The following is a 16,802-nucleotide window of genomic DNA, read 5'->3' as shown; positions in this document are numbered from 1 at the left end:
TAATTCTTTCTGTCACAAGAATGTACGTTGCATTGTTTTAAAAAGCGTATAAGCACCTTAAATTCATAAAGCATGGCATGTTCTTCTTGTGAATTCCCTATAGCGCCTTATACAGTTCTTTTGCTTTCAGTCACTCTCTGCTGCTGTCCCCACCAAGTACAGACCACAAGGATAAACATTAAATGATTTTCTCTCTTTTGATGGGGGATTTTAGTCCACTTCTCTCTTTTCCTTGGAGATTTTAATCTATTTCTAACAATAAAAATGTTAACACTTATGTCTAAGATGACCCCAAACTTATCTTAATTCCTAAACTTTCTCATGAGGTCCAGTTCCACATCTGAGAAGTTTTTAGTGGCCATTTTCACTAGGATGTGTTACATTGAGTCCAGACTTAATTCTACATGGAAACCTGCACTCAGCTTCCTGTTTTTCTCTAACTTCACATTTCCTTATGATATTATCATTTCCACTATCCAGATAAAACTTGCACTTATCTTTGACTACTTTCATCACATATGTATAATCATCCACCATAGATACTTACCTACTGCTCCTTCATAGTGTATTTTACACCATAACCTTTCCATAACCACTGCTGTAGTAACAAAAACCATAATAACAACCACAAAAGTTAACATGGATTGAGTGTTTATTATGGCCAGGTACTAGACCAAGTGCTTTACACATAACTCATTTAAACCTAGCTGAATTCCTGTAAAGTAGGTATTTATTGGTATTCTCCTTTCATAGATGAGAAAACTAAGGCCCTGAGTGGCAGAGCTAAAATCACAGCCAGATTCCTTAACTATAGTGCTACTTCACTTACCTAGAAGTTTTTTTTAAAAAAAGATTTGTTTATTTGAAAGGCAGAGTTACAAAGAGAGAGGGTGAGACAGAGAAAGGGGGAGAGGCAGAGAGAGGTCAGTCCCCAAATGACTGCAAAGGCTGGGGCTAGGCCAGGCTGAAGCCAGGAACCAGGAGCTCCATCTGGGTTTCCCATAGTGGTGCAGGGGCCCAAGCACTTGGGCCATCCTCCACTGCTTTCCTTGGCACATTATCAGGGACCTTGATTGGAAGTGGAGCAGCTCGAACTTGAACCGACACCCATATGGGATGAGAGCGTTTTATGTGGTAGCTTTATGCACTATGCCACAAAGCCTCCCCCCTAGATTTTTATAATTGCTTCCTAACTGGTATTATAACATTGATTGCTCCTCTATCAATCCTACCTGCACACCAATTCCAGAATAGTCATCCCCAAACATTGCTATCATTTTCTCATCCTCAAATCCTTTTGTACTTCACTAAATTAAATCCAGGCACAACCTAACATTTAAACTTCTCCACAATCCTACCAAATATAACTTCCTATCTACATCTACTAAAAGTATCTACATATATTTTCATGAATGGCTTAAACCACAGTGCTCTACTCAGCCATACCAGGATTTTGCTTTATGTTTGCTCCCAGCTTCCCACTCACTTTTGGCCAAGTTGCAAGTTCCTTGAGGGAATAGAATGGGCATGGATGGTTGCATTCCCCACAGTGCCTTCCACTAAGTGAATGTTTGTCAAGTGACTAAGAGTAGGGGTCCAACAGTCACTTGAAAGATAGAATGGTTTAATTACTCCTTACCATAGTTTAATTACTCTCTTTCCTCCCACTAGTCCTCTAATTTTTCTCTTCCCTGCAATAACTGCCCCACAACAAATGTGAACAACTTCTTTACAACATCGGCATCCTGGGATGACCTTTACCTACCAATTACCACTTTATCAGTCTTTCCCTAGGTTTGTCCCCAAACATACATTTTTATCTTTCTATTAATCTTTCTTCATTCCTTCATGTTTACCATTAGACTAAAATGTGCTAATCTAGGAAAGGCTTCTGGAGATGACCACTGTGTAAAGACAACAGCACAGTCTAAAGCATAAAATTCTCTGGTGGCTCTTGAGGTTAAATACTTTACATAAGCTTCAGAGTTTCAGGCCATGTTCATCACTGACTAGGGTCCTCTGAACCATGGTATCCATGAGATGACAATGGAAGTTCCATCTGGGAAGCTCAGTTCCATATCCTGAGATACTACAAATACTGAGATGTTCATGCATCACAGAGAGAAAGCATTCACATTTGTATTGGCTTTCTAAGTATTCCTTTAATGCTTGCTGCTTTCTGGGCATTGCCACAGATTAGTAACTACAATGCTGAGAGAGAGCATGGAATTCTTTTGTATTTTGAAAAATATGTTCAGAAAGGTCACAGTTTTTTAGTGTGGGCAGAAATTCATAATATTTTTAAGGACTCTAGAATATTTATCACACCTGACCAGCGGTTCCAATTATTTCAATCAATATTTATCAATTTTTGCAATTATTTACAGTAAGAAAAACATTTTATACTAGTACCATTAATGTAAACATGTAATGTACACATACACACAAGCATACATATAGTATTGAAAGTGTTTCACAAAACAGTGCTTACTCTTACTAGATACGCATTTTTCTCTTTTATTCAATTTCATTTAAAAATGATAGTTATAAACTACTAAACTGATTTTATAGTGTACTAATGAATCATTGCCAGTATATTGAAAAAACACTGGTTTAAAAGATAGAAACAATAAAAAGAAAGTGATATGATGTTGTGTTTTGTGCTACCAGAAGCCAAGTGTATACTGCATATTACTGACATGCAGGGAAGAAGAGGTTCATAAGTTATAGCTAATGACCAATGATCATAATAGGGACAACCAAAATAATTGCTCTTACGTAGTGATTTTTACATTTTATTCAATTCTTTGTTTGAACTAGACCTGTCATCTTTTATTTTCAGTTCTTACTGTTGTATAATATGCTACCCAACTATATGGTGGGTAGTGTGTTTCAAAGTTTACAATTATGTAAGAGTTCCATGTTCTTTTGCAAAATGGAAACCTGTGTCATTTTTTTCAGATTATTGATAAATAAGGTATTGGGTTCATTTGTACTAAAGTATGATTACCTCCTTACTATATGAAATAATAATAGAAATCATATTTTGAATTTGTGGCTCTTTTCCTCCTTTTCCTGCTTCTTATTCCATTTCCTCTTCCTCTTCTCTCCTTCCACCTCTTCTTCCTTCCTTTTCTTCTTTTATTTCTTTCTTATCATTTTTCTCCTTCTTCTTCTCTCCCTTTCCCCACTCATTTGCACTTCCTAGAGCTCCAGAACTCTAGAATATTCAGATAAAGTTTATGGGTACCACAACAATATTGAAATATCAGGGTTATATAATGTATAGAGCATTTAATGAACATCATAGGGCCAAAGGGAATACAAGGAAGTTTAAAACTAGGTGGTTATATTATAAAGTGCTTGGGTAATAATTGACCCAAAAGTATGTCCCTTAACACAGATGTTAGTTCTTCCAAAGTTGAACTGTAGTGAGAATGCAACAAAAGGACAGGATAGATTTCAGCTAAGTTTGGGAGATTTTGTTATGACATAAAGATATTTCTGTATATCTATTCATAGCTGTTCATTTTTTCATTAAGAAGTTCTAGAAGGAAAAAATACAATGGGAGGGGGTGGTGGCAACCAAGCAGGTGGGAAACAGAGTAGGAGCAAGATTGGTCACTGAATACTCTTTGATATATTTTGATTGTGAACCATGGACTATTGTTGTAAATTACATATTCAAAAATGTAAATAAAAATAGAAAACAGAAGCTGTCCCTTTATCCACAAAGAGTATGTTACAAGATTACTCCAGTGAATAGTTGAACCCTATATATATATATATATATATATTACTTTTTTCTTAAACATAAATACCTATGATAAGAGTTAATTGATATCAGCACAGTAAAAGGTTGACAAAAATAAGTAATAAAATATATAATAATTTAGTAGAACAAGTTTAATTATATATTGTAATAAAGCTTATGTGAATTTGGTCTCTCTCAACATATTTTATTGTATTCATTCTTCTTTTTGTGATAAGGCCATACAATGCCTATGTGATGAGATGTGATAGTTGATGTGATAACTATGATGCCTACTAGTAACTTGATTAAGTTACTATTGGGTAGACAATGTATACAGAATGGATAAGCCAGACAAATGGGAGAGTTGCTAATTAGCTGTCTTTAAAAGATGGGAGATTATCTTGGGTTATCTGGGTTAGTCCAACATAAACACCAAAAAAGCAGAAGAGGAAGGCATAATGGTCAGTCAGAGAGAGAGCGAGATATGCAAAGGAAGAAAAGGCAGAAGAAATTCAGCATGAGAAGCATTCAGCTAGACCCTAATGATTTTGAAATTGGAGGAGTGGGACCATGGACCATGAATGTGGGTGGCCGCTAGAGGTAGGAATGGCCTTCAGCTGACAGCCAGCAAAGAATTGGGACTTCAATCCTCCAACCTAAAGAAAGTGGATTATGCCAACAATCTGAATAATGGAGGAAATGGATTCTTTCCCAGAGCCATCAGAAAGGAATGTGGTCCTGCTGCCACCTTGGTGTTAACTGAGTGATCCCTATGTCAGACTTTTTACCTACAGAACTACATTAACCAATCTGCATTGTTTGAAACTGATAAGGTTGTGTTATTTATTATGGAAGTAATAGAAAATTAATACAAAGGTATTCAAGAATTCATAGTACTTGCTATTGTTTAGTTAGAGTGATAACAGAAATCTTATAAACGAGTGATCCATAATGTCTACTGTAAGTTTATTGGTGCCATACTAAACTGATTTCTCTTAAAAATGAATGGATGTTGAGCAACCTCAGTTCCAACAGAAGCTAGAGGTCTCAAACATGCCAAAGGACTGAAACCCAAGAGCCATAATCTCTGTCTTTGAAGTCAGCCTGCCCAGATTACACATACCAGCCACTAAGTCTTCATAGAATCAAGTGTATTCAAATTTGTAAAAAAGCAATAAAACTTATATAGAGTTATTGGAATTTATAAATTTATAAATTCTATACCTATATTATTTTACAGCTCTCTGCTGTGGCCCGGGAAGGCAGTGGAGGATGGCCCAAGTCCTTGGGCCCTGCACCCACATGGGAGACCAGGAGGAAGCACCTGGCTCTTGGCTTCAGATCGGCGCAGCACACCAGCTGCAATGTACCAGCCATAGGGGCCACTTGGGGGGTGAACCAATGGAAAAAGGAAGACCTTTCTGTCTCTCTCTCTCTCACTATCTAACTCTGCCTGTCAAAAAAATAAAAAAAATTAAAAAAAGGAATAGAAGCAATCTGCCCCAAGATATTATATCCAATGGCTAGTTTTCCAGAAAAATAAAATTATTGGTCATGTCATATGAATTATTATAATATCTTCTATTTATTGAGTGTTCACCATATACTAGTGTCTCATTTAATTTTCACAACTCAGTTACAGTAGATACTATCATTAATCTTCTTTTATCAGATGAAGAGTCTAAGAGACAGAGTATGTTGTACATGTTTGAAAACCTTGTGATTTGTAATTAGAACCAGGATCTGAATTCAGGTCTGTGTGATTCCTCAAACCCAGCTCCTCCTGATAAACAGAACAATCCTGTTGGCTGACTCTTCTTAACAGAATTGTCTTACCCGCATTTAAAGCTTTTTATAGTGGATAATGGGAGAAGCAGACCTGAGTAAAATTTACATTTTTATTTTAATCGATAAGTAGCAAGGATTATATTTGCATGTCCAATAGGTAGTTGTTTATTTTTAACATTCAGATGCTTTTTTGGGGGGGTATGCTCTGGCTTAGTGCTTCTCAAATTTTAGTATGAAAATGAATCTGATAAATAAAATTATTTTTGAAAGTCATTCAGAGGGAGGTATTTGCCACAGTGGTTAAGATGCTGCTTGGGACACCAATGTCCAATATTGGAGTGCCTAGCTTTGAGTTCTGGCTGTGCCCCTGATGCCAGTTTCTAGCTAATGTGCACCCTAGGAGGCAGCAGGTGATGGCTCAAGTAAGTTGGGTATCTGCCACCGATGTGGAGACCTGGATGGAGTTTCTGGCTTCTGGCTTCCATCTGGCCCAGTCAGAGCTGTTGCAGACATTTGGAAAATGAGCCAGTAAATGGGAAATCTGTCTGTCTCTGTCACTGTATTTCTGCCTTTCAACTAAATAAACAAACAAAATAAATGCTATTAAAAAGAAAATGACTCCTTGTGGATCTTCATAGAAAAACATATTCTGATTTATTCGGTGTGGGAAAGGGCCTGAGGTTCTGCATATATAGATAACTCTCAAGCTTGAGTGGTAATGCTGGTGTGGAGACCACACTTAGAGTAGTAGCAAGGTTCTAGCCAACTCTATCCTAGTATCTTTCCTAAGTTTGTGATAGTCTCACAATAATGTGGAAGTTCTTCATATTGTCCTTTGGAGAATACAGCAAACATGTTTGCATTGGCCTATTTTCTCAGATTCTGAAACAATTAGGGGAGGATGATGGAAAGTAAGCAGCAAAGCTAAAGAATGGAGGCAGGTAACAAATAACCTCCTGCAAACCTTTTCTTCTTCACTTTCTGTGCCGTAGGCCACCTGCCTTGTCTTTCTTATTTCCCTAACTTTAATTATTAAAGAAGTGTGTGTTTGTGTGTAGGGGGCAGGTGGTGGATGCGAAGGTAAGTCACAAAGACATGGCAGAACATGTAACATACACATGTAAATATAAATATGCTAGAGAAATAGGGGTTGTGCTCTTAGTAAACTTGGTTTCAGTTACTCCTTGATTCCTTGGAATGATCTCCAGAGAGTTTTAGAAATTTTACTCTGTATCAGCAGATGGTCCTGGGTTCTTGTTTTGGCTTTGATTCTAGCTAGTTCTATGATTTAGACAAGTTATTCCTACTCTCTGGGTCTCAATTTCTCCATAGGTGAAATAAGGCAATTGGACCCTGATAATGTCCCTACTTGTTCTTCACCATCATATTTCCTTGTCCTAGTTAGACAGAAACTTAGGAGAATTGCATGGGCCACCAGCATCCAAGAGCTAACTGCACAATGGATGACAGAGAGGCAAACTTAAGGAACTTGTAAAGTTCCTTTGACCTAGTGAACTCTATTTTTCCCCTTAGCCTCACCAGATGTTATGTTCAAAATCATCTGTTCTTACTCAGTTGAGCATGATGTGTACATGTTTGTTTATGACACCACAGCTGAGTCATTCAGGAATGACTTGCTGGAGGGACGGATCTGCTGGTCTCACTGGACAGAGGGCTTGATGGCTCCATCAACAGAAGGAAAACTTCATAAATTTTAAGAAGGATGACATGGATGATTCCAGCAGGTAGGAAACTTTGATGTGTTGGATAGCTCCAATTTAGCCATGACCTGGAGTTGATCAGTTGCAACTTCTGCCTAGAATGAGGCATCATTTCTCTCTGTAGGCTGCAAACATTTTGATACTCTTCTATGAAAATCTGGAAAATGACTGAGACATATTAGATTGGTGGCACTTTGGGGCTCAGGGTGCTTTGAGGAGAGAGATCCTATCCCTCATATTCCCTAGCAGTTAGCAGGAGGCATCTGAATGGCCTAGTGGGACTCAGCTGAAAGTGGAAACTGTGGCAGATGTAAAGCAAGCAGAAATGCTCTGGTTCCTGTCCTTTGGCAATGGAGCTATGACAAAAGACAAATTAGAATGTTTGGAAACAGACCAGAGCAGGTAGCATGACATTTTAAAAATATACATTCAATAATGAAGCACCTGTATGGCCTATAAATTTAAATTTAATATGATAAGAAGTAAAATGAGATGGCAACACGAAAAATGCACTTCAGGTTTCCATTTCCCTAGTCCTCAGGAATTCTTTCACCTTTTGCTTAATGTTTACAAGTAAAATCACAGGCAATTTTGGGGTGCTTCAACATTTGAGGTGATTTTCTGGATGATATCTATTTCCAGCTAAAGCACACATCTGGGTGGTTTTCTTTCCACATGTTTCAAAACATCTTTGGTTTTCATCTTCATCTGCTCTGCATCTAATTTCCTGGCTCAGCCTTTTCTAAGAACTATGTGTCTGCATGCCATTCCATTTTCATTGGTTAGTTCTTGAATGGGCAGAAACATGGGATTACAGCTCTCACAACTGGAAAGGATGACAGATATTATCTGGTCTAGGTCTCTGTGTTGAAGTATACACTTAAGTTAGGTCATCTGTACCAATGAAGTTGGAGGCTATATTGGTTCTGAATTGCTACAACTGCCCACTTCCTTTTCTCTTGAGTAATCATCAATGAAAACCTACCTTGGTGGCCAGACACCTACATCACCAAGAAGAGAGCAAAGACCTCCACCTCAGATTTCATCTCTACTGATACTTTGAGTTCTTCCCCAGTCATGATACTGCCAGTGCTTTCTTACCTATTTGCAATCTGTTCTTTGCTATCTATGAGAAAGTATAATTTTAACCTATCTAAGAAGATAGTTGCTTACGATTGTCTAAAAATGTAACGGAATGGGCACTTTTGCAGATCCTACTTGAGTAATCCTCGTTCAGCTTTTTCTCGGCAGTAAGCATTATAAGAAATTTCCTGATGCAACATAAACAGTTCCACTCAATGCAGAATCTGTTTATCTCATTTGCTGAGTTGGAAGGAGGTAATTCATTGTATTTCCATAAAGTCGGAATAAATAGAAAGTTCAACAGAAGGTATGGATGCTTTGTAAACACAAATTCAAATCTCCCCCTGCCTCCCCACTCCAACTGTACTCACACAGAACTCAGATTGTAGGAGGGTGATTTGGGTACTGGAAAAATCATATACACATGGAGGTACCTTTATATCAATATATGTATAGTGTAAAAGTTTATGAAAACAGCATCTCCCTGAGAACAAAATGCAGATTTCAGGTGACATTCCATTCTTCCTTCAGCCTCACAAACAGCATCAGAGGCTCCTCTTGACCCTGCGAGTTTCCCTCATTCCAGGCTAAACATGAAACACACTTGCTATCAAGTGAATGCATTACCATGTCTTTTGGATTACAATAAGCGGGTTTTAAATACATCATTTGTGTCTCAGCTTTTTAATAGTTTATGGGAAAGGACACATGAGACAGATCATTTGTAGAACATTGAAAAATCTGAGACAAACTATAGACAACTATAAATGCTGATATATCAACATGCCATTGCTACTAAATGCCATGAAAATAAATATATGGCAGTAGACAAGTAGGTCTGGGTACCACGTCAGTGCAGTCATTATTTCTTATTTGAAGCCAAGGCTGACATGCACAGTCTCTAAAGGGAACAGTATTGATTAGTCTGTCTCTCCTACTCACATAATAAACTCGGGTAAAGTTCAGAGATTCTGTCTTCCAGGCTTGTTTCCCAGCTTCATGCATTTCATGAGGGAGTGATAACCTTGCTAAACACTTGGCTATCACCAGGTACATGACTGTGGCCCAAAGAGCCCAGGTTGGCAAAGGGTGGGGGAGGCCCTTCTCCCAGTTTCATTCTCAGAGACCATGAGGAAAGATCAGGATCTGTAAATTCAGTTCAGTACCTGCATATGTGAGACATGATCATGACCATTTGTCCAAGTAAATGAATGTGAATGCATGTGTGTGTGTGGAGGGGGGCACTTGGACCAGAGATCTGACTGATATCCTCCCATTTGCATCTCTTGGTTCCTTTAAGGAAGCCAAGAAAATACATGAATGTGGCCATTTCTTGAGTTTGAAGCTACCAAATAGAAAGAAGGTAAATGAGGGCTCTGGTCCCTGAGCCCCCATGTGCCAGCCCCTGGCTTTCTGCAGCTGAAGGTGGTCGTTGTGAAAAGGGCGAGTATCTTTATCTCTACATTCATCTCAGGCAGATGGGGGCAGTGCTGGGAGTGGGTTCCCTGGGAGCTTAATATCTACCCAAAGACGGAGCAAATGACTTTCCAGGCAGGGGTAAGGAAAAGCTCTGTTTTGGTAGACCATTACCAGTGGAAAGGATGCTTTCGGTCATTGCTGAGAGCACCTTGCGTTATCACGCCTAGATCTTTCCCCTTTTGCATCTCCTTCCTCCTGTACCCAAACAATCTGTTGCTGGCCTCCCTCTGCTTCCCACCACCCCAAGCTCACAACCTGGAGCCAGGGAGCACCTCCCAACCTACAGCAGCCCAATGCTTCATTCAATCAGCACTTCGCTGGTCCTCGGCAGCGCTCTGGCAGAGAAAGCGGACTGCACCCGGTCTCCTGGCGACTTACCCCGGACGAAGTGGTTTCTTCGGATCTGTGTCGTTTGGTATCCTCTAGTTAGGGTGCGTGGTGCGGCAGCTTTGCTGGACTCTCCTTCCGCAGCAAGCAAGCAGCCGTTGCCTGGGACAGCCCTGGGCCTGGAGCTGCCGGGTGGGTGGGCTGATGAGCACAGAGAAAGGGGGCGGGGTGCAGCGCGAGGCACCAGGTACCCGCTCCTACCTTGATTTCTTCCTTCCCTCTTCAGTTATTTCCCAAACTTCCCTGTGACCGATTGGCCCTCCTCACCTTTCGCCTGAGCCAGCGCCCCTAAACTCTGTGCTCTACCCGTGCTCCTGCCCTGTTCGCGCTCCCTTCTCCCAGCTCTCGGACTCAACCTTTGCCTCTTCAAATGCATGCACTCTGCACGCAACAATAAGAGCAACGGAAGAAGCTGACAAGGGGAACTGGAAAGGGGGACCTGATACAGTAGTATGCAGAGGAGGGAGAGAGAGAGAGAGAGAGAGAGAGAAAGCGAGGGAGCGAGGGAGCGCGGGAGCGCCAGCGGGGGAGGGGGCGCTCACACTCTTACGCGCACGTCAAGCTCTGGCTGCTAGGTAAAGGCTGTCGGGAGCCCCAGCCACCCATCCAAATCCTTTTGCTAGCCTAGAGATTTCTGTCCCCTGCTCCCGCTGCTTCTGGAAAATGCTACACAGCTAAGGGAGAGGAAAGCAAAGGGGTGGGGAGGGGAAATCAAGGAGGCGCGCTCCCTTCCTCCTCCCCACCCCTAGCTCCCAAAATGTCCAACCCGTGCTCTTCCTTTTCCCTTTTATCTGCTCCCTGCTTCCCTCTGCTCCTGCTGTCTTTCTCCCTCCCTGTAGCAAGCTGAGAACACCCGTCGCAGTTGTGATGGGTGTGTGTGTGTGTGTGTGTGTGTGTGTGGAGAGAGAGAGAGAGAGAGAGAGAGAGAGAGAGAGAGAGAGAGATCCAGAGCGCCCGAGCGAACAAGCGAGCGCTGGAGCCCTGGCTGGTGAAGCACCTCTCACCTCCCCCAGTCCGTGGCCAAAGCTTCTCTCATTCTCAGCGCTGGCGGCTGGGGCGGGCGGGGCGGGGCGGGGGAGGCGCGGAGTGGGAGGGAAAGAGGGAGGACGGGGCAGCCTGCAGGGGCAGCAGCTCCTGCCTTCTCTGCAGCTCAGCGGTCAGGGGTGGAAGGAAGCCGCAGTCTCAGCCCCAAGTCAGCCCCCGCTGCCCCGTCCCACCGTCTCATCACTCCCCCCTCGGTACGGCATTTTCTGTTTCGTTCATTTGCTTCCCCAGCTTCACCCTCCCCTGGGTGGGTGCAGAGACCGGAGGGGCGGAGGGAGGCTGAGCGCGGGCGCGGGTCGAGGGGACAGGAGTGCCTCAGGGAGCTTGATTTGCAGAGTCAGTCCTTGCCCCTTGGCCTTTGAGCCTCCTACTTTGGGTAGTGACCTCTGCCCACCTCTCTCATCCCGGGCTCTAGGTTGGCTGTGGCTGAGCTGCGCCGGCGGCCACAAGTCATCCTGGGGGAAGGGAAGTTAAGCTGGCTGGAGCGCGGGCGGGCAGCTGGTGGGACAGAGGACAGTGAGGCCCTGAGTCGCCGGGGGTTGACTTGGGATCGTCCCATACCGGTTTCCATCCCCGAGTCTAGTTGAACCTTGTGCAGCGCAACCTAATTCTCCCATCCGTGCCCCTCTCACCTATAAGATTGGTTTCCAAAGACAGTCTACATTGAGGCAGGGAGGGACAGTGACAATGTTGGATGAGGGGGCAAGTTGCTTAGTACTGCCAGTGGCGTAAGTGTGATGGAGGGGAAAGGAAGGAGGGCGGTGTCACCGGACACTTGGGCGACTCTTTGCTCCTTCGTGTCACGTGAGGCACCTCTCCACCCCCACCTCTCATCCTATAGTCTGACTCTCAGAATGAAAGCGTCTTGAACCCTTCCGGAACCCGCTGTAGCGCCCCATCCCCACCGCAAGCCTGACACTTCTACCTGCAACCTGCAGGCGCTTAGGTCCGCTAGCTGGCAGCAGCTCATACCCGCCACATAGCCCCCAAATCTCGGCTTTGTCTTTTTATCTTCCTCACCTGCTCTGTCTGGATGAGGGAATTCAAGACTGCTTTTCAGGACGCCAGGCTGGTGCTTGAATCCCGTTTTTCTACCCATCCTCAGAAGAACCCAGAGCCGTGCAAAAGCTCAGTTGTATTTCCCGCTATTGCCTTAACGCCCTGGGCACACACTTGGAGCCAGAAAAAGCCAGAAGGGGGTTCACAGCCTAAAAGGTTGAGGATTTCCTTTGCTGCTCCTGTGAAGCTGGAGTTAGATTTAGTGGGGGAATGCTAGCGACTCTACTCCTGGACTACCCTGGGAAATTCCCTCAGGGCACCAAGCAAGAGGAGTTTTCCTGTTGTCCTTTGTCCCCCTTGCCCCTAGGTGGTTCAGTATTATGGAGAGTGCTATGCCTGCATACAGGAGCAACGTATCGAAGAAAAGTATTGCTTTGGAGGATGAAGTGTGTGTGTGTGTGTGTGTGTGCATGCACGTGCATGCCCAAGTAGGGGGGAGGAGGGAAGAGAGTAGAGCCTTACCCTCCATATTGTTTACCTTTACTTTAGGAAGTGTTTCTAAAGATTGGTCAAGGGGATGGCTGAAAAAAAAAATCCCTTGATTCTGGGATTCTTCAGTCTTTTTCTCATGTAAGGGCAGTTTTATTGTGTTACCTAGCAAACTCTGATGTTGAGCCTGTCAAACAAGAGAGGTCTGGGCTGTGGTTATGCCAGTCTCTCTTTTGCTATGAGGAGAATATGGAGATACAGACAAGACTTTAGGGGCATCTCATTTCTCTTAGTGAAACTGCAGTTCAGCTGAGGCTTCCACTCCAAGCCCAGGATGCACTCAGGAGCAGTGCTCAGGGAGAAGGAAAGCCCTATTCTGGTGAGCTGTTTCTTTCAATGACCCTACATACAGTACAATTTTCTTTAATGTATGGGGATTGTGTGTGTTTCTAAATTTTGGTGCTTTCTCAGTGAATTATGGGTAAGACCAAAGTTCCTCTCACTGTTTCTGCCTGTGCTGCTCATGATCTATCCTGCTAACCCCTCAGATCTAGGATATACAAAGGAAAACCCTTCCCAAAGTGGAAAGCATGGTACAAATATCAGGCATTACAATGAATTCCAGAACAAACTTCCTGGACTATCTCCTATGGCAATTAACAATCAGCCTAGGGGCCCAGTGGATCATTGTCTCTGTAGAAATGAAAATACTTGTTTTCCACTTGGTGGCTGGGAGCATATGTCTGTTTGAACTCTCCCAGTGTAGTTAAGCCCAAATTTACCTAGCTTCTAGGCTAGACTTACTCACATGGCCATGCCTATTCAAACACTGTGATGGGAATGACTGTCAAAATGCAACTGAGATTTCAAAATTCAGGCACACTTTTTTCTATTCTCTTCTTACAGCCTTAGCCATAGTAATAAATGGTATATGTAGACCTGAGTTTAGTGTAATACCATAGGTGAAGAGGGACTAAAGTGAGGAAGACAGTGTGGGCTTTTTCCACTCACATTAAGCAGGGTTTCTCAGTCTCAACCTTATTGACATTTGTTCCAGTTGATTCTTTGTTATGGGTAGAATGTTTATCAGAATCTCTGGCCTCTATCCACTGGATGTCAATAACAACCTATGCCCCCCTACCCTGCCAGCTTATAAACACCAAAAATGTCTATAGACAAATGTCACGGGGGATGGAGAACAACCTTCCCCCCCCCCATTGAGAACTATTACAATTTTACCTTCATTCTGTCCAAATGGCATGCCAAGACCTTGTATTGAATGGAGTCTCATGAAGTATGGAATATCTTGTAACACAACAGCATAAAAAATGAGTCCGCACAAATGAGTAAGTTTTCACAAATGTTGAAATTTATGGTTATCATCATTGTCATCTCTCTGTCACCATCTAATGCTTGTAAAGCATACAGTATAAGTAAGGTGTTGATTATAGCAGATCTATAAAGTTAAATTCCAGCCTTTAATATACTAAGAAACTACTGGCTTTTATTTGTCCCAAAGGAAAGGGTTACTGATTTTCACAGATAACCAATTTCTGAATTGAACTCAACCTGGGTTTGTCTCTCTTCTGTTTCTTATTTGTCCGTAAACAGCAACTTGCTCTTTAAGGTTCTGCCTTAGGATGTTTGTTGTTTGTCTTGGTAATTACTATAGCCTTCCATTGAATTTTTGCAATTTCTCCATATGTGACATGTACCAAAACAAAGGGTCTAGCATCAACATGACCAGGACATCACAAAGGCTGTAATAAAGTGAGCAATTTGAGTACAGATTTTTATTTTCAAAGAAGCAGCTTCTAACTACCTGCATGTTAGACCAATACTCAACAGTGACAAAGGCAAAGGAATGAAATAGAAATCAAGAAGAGGTGATTCTTAAAATACTGCGGAGTGTTGAAAAATGTCTGGGTGTGACTGCAGGTTTTAACACTTAGCACTAACTCTGCCCTAGGAAGTCAAACGACACTAATTTGAATTGTAGGATTTTCATCACAAATTCAGCAATGGAAAATGAATGGGGAAATGTGGAATATCTACCTGTTCAGATCAGCAAAGTAATCTCTTGCCTTAGAAAATAAGATTCCTGGGAGCCGGGACTGCATCAGTTTCACTTACTTTGAATAAGTTCTAGCCCAATACCATGCATATATATAGCAAAATGTCCCTTGTAAAGGTCAGCACAGGGACCAACAGTTAGCACATTTAAACTTTGTGATTCATAAATTGTGATGTTATTGCCAAAGCTAATTATGTGTTTAAATAAAAGTTTTGTTTGAATTGGGACCATGAATTATTGTAACTGAAAATGTTTCATTTTTCAAAGGTGGGTTTAAACTCTTATATCAGAACCATGTCCCTAAAATCAAGGCATACATTCTTTTTTTTTACATATGTTTTTAAATTAAGGAGTGATTAATCTTAATAAAAGAAGTACAAACAGAACACATTTCATGGATTAGCTAAGAACTTTGCTGTGTTTGCTATTAATAGGGATGCAAATAGGGCTAGCACTGAGCAAATTTATAAAGTGGAATTAACGAGTCACAAACATTAGAAAATATAGGACTCAGGGGAAGGGCCCTCTTTGAGGTTAAATGACAGTGATAGTGACAGAGACAAGATTCAAATCAAGTCTTGCTGCTCTTTGGCTGACTCTCTATTTGACCTTTGGCAGGGCAGGTTTAGTTATCACTCTGCTTACCTCCTTCCCAGCTTCATAAACTTTGCTCTTGGAACAGATGTTGCATAGCAGATGCCACTTGGAATACCCACATTCCATAGTGCAGTGCCTGGATTCAAGTTCCAGCTCCATTCCTGATTCCAACTTCCTGCTGATGTATAACCTGAGACACAGCAGGTGATGGCTCAAGCACTTGTTAGATCCTTTCCAACTATATGGGAGACCCAGACTGAGCTCCCAACTCAAGGCTTCAACTTGACCCAGCTCTGGTTATTGCAGGCATTTGGGGAATGAACCAGAGTATGGGAGATCTCTATCTGTCTATCTGACTCTGCCTTCACAAATAACTAAATAAAGAAAAAAATGTAGAAGCTGGTGTTGCAGCATAATAGGTTAAGCATCTGTCCGTGGCACCAGCATCCCATATGTGCCCTGGTTCAAGTCCCAGCTGCTCTGCTTCTGATACAGCTCTGCTATGGTCTGAGAAATCAGTGGAAGATGGCCCAAGTGCTTGGGCCCCTGCACCTGCATGGGAGACCCAGAAGTTCCTGGCTCCTGGCTTCAGATTGGCTCAGCTCCGCCCATTATGGCCATTTGGGGAGTGAACCAGAAGATAGCTAATAGAATTTAAAATTAAAGTTGAGTTGATTGTTCTTTTGTTGTCGAGCTATGTAAGCATTCTTGGTATATTCTGGATACTACACACTTATCCTATACATGACTTGCAAATATTTTACCTCATTCTGTAGATTTTTTTTGCTTTCTTGATAATGTCCTACTCATGAACAATTGTGTTTAGTTTTGATGAAACTCAATTTGTCTTTCTTCTGTTGTTTGTGCTTTTGGTGTCATATTTCATAAATCATAGCATAATCCAATATTACAAAGATTTATCCCTATGGTTTCTAAGAATTTAATTTTTATATTTATAATTCTGATCCATTTTGAGTTAGTTTTCATTTATGCTATGAGGTAGGGGTCCTATTTTATTCTTTTACATAAAGATAGCTTGTTGTCGCAGCATTACTTGAAGAAACTTCTTTCTGGATTGAATAGTCTTAGCACCTTGTCCACATTCAATTGATAATAAACATGTAGATTTATTTCTGGAGCCTTAATTCTATTCTACCCATTTATATTTCTATTCTTAGGCCAGAACCACATTGTTTATTTTACTGGATCTTTGTATTAAGTTTTGAAATTGGAAATTGTGACTCATCTAAAATTGGTCTTCTTTTTTGAGATCATTTTTGTTATTTGGTGGTCCCCCAACTCTTCTAAATTAGAAGATCAGAATTCAATTTCTTTAAAAAAATGTAATTAGAATTTTAATATTGATTACATTGAAACAGTAGACAGC

General features: G+C 41.7%; 1 protein-coding gene across 1 annotated transcript in view; it reads right to left on the bottom strand.

The window, feature by feature from the left end:
- Positions 1-10,958, bottom strand: part of TRPC5 (transient receptor potential cation channel subfamily C member 5) — a 324,015-nt gene extending 313,057 nt beyond the window's left edge. Inside the window, 1 exon segment of the mRNA NM_001082779.1 lies at positions 10,204-10,958. The gene's annotated coding sequence lies outside the window, so the exon portion shown is untranslated.
- Positions 10,959-16,802: the final 5,844 nt, after the last annotated feature.

This window comes from Oryctolagus cuniculus, chromosome X (genome assembly GCF_051225735.1).
Source record: "Oryctolagus cuniculus isolate XC-2025 breed Fujian yellow rabbit chromosome X, ASM5122573v1, whole genome shotgun sequence".
NCBI lineage: Eukaryota > Metazoa > Chordata > Mammalia > Lagomorpha > Leporidae > Oryctolagus > Oryctolagus cuniculus.
This window is presented reverse-complemented; position numbering and strand designations above follow the sequence as displayed.